Here is a 4,279-nt window from a genome sequence, read left to right as displayed (position 1 = left end):
CATCATCATCGAAATTCACTTTTTTAAACAAAAAAATGAATTTAAGGCAATTGAGAAGAGTGTTTTCTTTAATTACGATGTTTTTTAAGAGTGTCAATGAGATGAGAATGCAAAATTTGGGGTACGTAAAAAACTCATTTGTGGACTTTATAATTAATATGGTTTACGAACAGACTAATCAGAAAAAAAAAGCTTGAAATACTATTTAAATGTTTATCCGAATATATCGACAACGGATTGCCATAACCTATGGTTCTTTTGTACACAATAACAAGATTCTCAATTACTACATCATTGCATTTATTGCTGGAGCCTAAATGTGCAATCATATTATGATACACCAATTTATAAAGTTGAGAAAAATAACTTCAAGGTGAATTGGAAGTTGGAACAAGAAACTATGATAAATATATGATTGTAAACTGAGATTTTAAACCCTAAACCCTAAGATGAATTGGAACTGCAAACTATGATAGATTTATCAAAAGGTATTTCGCTTTGACATGATTTACATTAAATATCTTTCTAAATAGGTTTTGATAAAGTGGGTGTTAAATAATTCCCTCAAGAAGAAGCATAAATATCTCTTGAATATGATTTATGTTTGAAGTTGTAGTTAGGATTTCATGACCATCTAGAAAACACACCATCAAATATAAAGTTACATAACATGTTACAAAACCTCATCATTATCAAGGATGAGAGCTTCCAGGAGACACTAAGTATTTCTTACCTCTTCCTACCTTCGCGTTCTCTTCAAAGCCCCGCTGTCTTCTTTTCCAGATCCATTGAATTGTACCTCGCGCAATTAAACATGTCAAGTATGTATAAGAAAAAGGTCACAACAGCCAATGCAACCAATAACTTCAACAAAATAAAATCAAGAAAATAGTCATACATATGTTATACTATAAATCAAATCAACAACATAAAACCATTCACAGTCGGTATAATCTTCCTTATTCCATCAACCAAAAGGTCCAAAAACAGATTAAATGCAATGTTCCAGGAGACAGAAACGACTACTTACCTCTTCCGACCACCTCGTTCTTTTAAAGACAGAGAAAGTGTTTCACCTCCACCAATGTTGTAATAAGCAAGAGATAAATTGTCTTTAAGAAAAACCGCCTTCCCGCCCAGTTTCTGTTTGCTTGCAGGCAGATGGATCTCTCCAGCAATCTTCTCTTTAAAACTACTTACACTCTCAGACAAGGACTCCACGGTAATGTCCAACATTTGACCCTTGAGATTTCCTTCAGCATTTGGCACCGACACACTAATACGAGCAGGTCCCTGTCACAACATAAACAACTCCAATTAGCACACTGAATATAAGTATACATAAATTTTAAATGTAAGTAGAAACATGATATTTTTAATATAAACATACCGGATGTCGAGCCAAGAACTGATCCTCGGAGAAAAGCAAAGAATCTTCAAGTCTTTGCCTCTTTGGTTCAGGTTCTTTAGGAAGTGCAGGACGAGCTTCGTCAGACGGTGGTGGTGACTGCATTCCTTGAGGCATAGGCGGTGGAGGAACCATAGGCATGCCGGGCATATATAGACAGGGTGCAAGGGGTGTTAACTGATATCCAGCCGGTGGTGGTACCGGAATACTAGGCGGCCGATTCATCATGTAAGGATGTTGATGAAAGTAATTCATCTGCATTGGTGGCAAAGTTACAGTCCAGTATTGAGCATTAGGCGACACACGAGGGAGATTCAAAGCTAGCCCATATGGTGGAGGACTGGAAGATTCTGGCCATCAGTAAACCCGTCAATTTGATTGTTTTTCCTTTCAATCTCTGCTTTAACCGCGTTAGAAACCTCTTCCTCTGTGGTCCCAAAAATATCAGGACGGGTCCGAGCAATGTGGTCTCTCTAATCTTGGCATACATTCTCTCCTTTTGCTCTTTATACTTCGGGTCAATAAGAGAAACACGCATATGTTCTGACATCTCGTTGACCGGAATCAATTCACCAGTAATCGGTGAAACAACAATATTACTATTAGCCAGGCGTCTCTCTCCAGCTGCTAGCCTCTCTCAGGTCTCTTATAATTCTTAACAATCCTCATTCTCAGCTCGTTTTCTTCATTGATTGAACCATCATTATTATTATTCTCTTCTTCGTCTAATATCATTGGAGGCGGTAAATCATTATCTTCATCATCTGAAAAATCTATGGTCACCACAACAGCAAAATCATGCCAGTCGATCTTGGACATCAACTGTCTTTCATGTTCTTTATCATCCTCAGCCTTTTGTCTCGCCTGCTCTTGGTGCATTTCCCACTCGAGCCGGTTTACGCACCGCTCAAGAACAGTAGACGTATCAGTCACAACATTTTTTAACTTATCAGTCAATCCATTAGTCGGCCTCAACACTCTCTTGTAGGCATCTGTTAATGATTTAAACAACTTAAACTTACTATGGGTCGGCTTCAAAAACTGAAAGTGAGGATTGTTTGTCTCTCTGCTAGTTAATCCAGTCATAAAAGATCCATTTTGTGCCACAAACTGTGCAGTGAGTTTAATTATATCCAACTCCTCACCCGTAATACATTCGGGAAGCCGAATTGTGTACTGCTCAGCCTCTGGAGGTTCCAGAACTTTCTTAACTGGTATAAACTTTGGTGACGTGTTAGTTTTCTCGGCTGCATCAGATGACTTAGATAACTTCTGACCCGGTGCTTGACTTTGATCACAAAACTCAGACAGTCGGTGCTGGTAATACGCATGATATGGATCTGAATTATTCAGAAAATTAAATTTGGGATTTGCATCATTTTCATCGATGATTATTTTCACAAACTCGGGTCCGTGCTTTGCCACAAAGCTTACGGTTCTGTCGACTATGTTTCTGATGTCCGGTGGAGGATGTATAATTCCTATTGGTCGGGTGTGTGTGGCAATAGATGCAAGGGGTGAATTTGACTGATTTTGACCTTTAATATCGGCTTCCTGCATATGCTCGTCCTTGGAATCATTTTCTACTTGGAACGCCATTTGGTATTTCAGAAGTTACCTGCAAAGATAAAGGTTGAGTTTAGATCAGTTACACTAAATCATAAAGAGAATAAAAGCAACATAATATAGACATATATAGCTTTGTCTATTCATTTTTTATATATAATCATATATATTTGTGCGAATAAGTTAGTGTTAGGCAAGGCAGGGGTGCGCATAAAACTGGAAAAACAGAAACCAAAGAGGCTCATGTTAGGGTTTGCAGAAACCCACCGTAATTTGAACGCTAAATTTAACCACAAACTATTGACGATTGCAGGTAATATATGGACATAGAACCAAAGTAATTAGTCATGAAGATGAAAGATTAAAGACGAAATCTGAATTAATAACAAGTTTGTAAAGATGCATACGTTACCTACGAATTTTACGATTAAACAGCCGGATGATGATTTTGTAATTGTGACAGGATTGGATTGATCGTAGTTTAAATAGCTTGCGCAACCGCCAATGCAAATCATCACCCGGATTCAGTTACTCGGATATCCGAAATTTTGTTTTTGTTTTTGTTTTTATTCTTTTATTATATTTATATTAACTTTGACAATCACTAACACTTTGTTTCTCAATTTCATTTAGTTTTTTTTTTTTTTTTTTTTTTGTTATTGGAATAGGTGAATTCTTATAGATCCATTCCTCGGAGAAACCGGACATTATAATTTTTCATCATCCGGCTCAAGCAAGAATAAAAAGAACTAACTGAATCCATATAAATGTTATCTAGACACCCGTATATATGATATATGGATGCTTTTGTGTAAGTAAAATAAAAATTTTACTGGATTCTTCTTTCTGGAGTTGAAGTGAAACTATCAAGTGTTAAAGGAGGAAATGGAAGGAAAATAAGAGATGGAAAAACTATATTGTGTTCCCGAGTTTCATTTAAGAAAGAAAAGGTAAGGAAAAGATAAAAGAAAGAAAAGGAGGGGAGGGGATCGAGAGAAAGTTATGAGTAAAATACGAGAACTTGTATCTATCCAAAATGAAAAGATTTGGAAGGAAAGAAAATTGAAGAGAAAGAGGAGATGCCAAAAGAAAAGATAAGAAGAGAAAATTTTCATTTCTTTGCATTTCTTTTCATAAATAAACTCGGGAACACAGCGTAAAAAGAATGGGTGGTAGGGTTGTCGTAACATGTTAGACACGACACGATAAGACACGACCACATGCGGTACTAAACACGAACACGACACGATAACTAATCATGTCATTTTTTTCCAAACACGAACACGACCTGTTTAGTAACGTGTT

At 36.8% G+C, this 4,279-nt stretch overlaps 1 pseudogene across 1 annotated transcript; it reads right to left on the bottom strand.

Moving 5' to 3' along the window:
* Positions 1-714: 714 nt before the first annotated feature.
* On the bottom strand, positions 715-2,985 carry LOC143635156 (putative splicing factor 3A subunit 1; annotated as a pseudogene). The gene is made up of 3 exons (XR_013154004.1): positions 1,391-2,985; positions 1,031-1,293; positions 715-864 (listed from the first exon to the last, which is right to left on the bottom strand). The product of XR_013154004.1 is annotated as a putative splicing factor 3A subunit 1 (transcript).
* Positions 2,986-4,279: the final 1,294 nt, after the last annotated feature.

This window comes from Bidens hawaiensis, unplaced genomic scaffold (assembly GCF_021521415.1).
Source record: "Bidens hawaiensis isolate Kalapana, Puna unplaced genomic scaffold, B.hawaiensis_p1.1 tig00007412_1, whole genome shotgun sequence".
Lineage (NCBI taxonomy): Eukaryota > Viridiplantae > Streptophyta > Magnoliopsida > Asterales > Asteraceae > Bidens > Bidens hawaiensis.
Note: the sequence above shows the minus strand (reverse complement) of the source record. Positions and strands in the feature narration are given on the sequence as shown.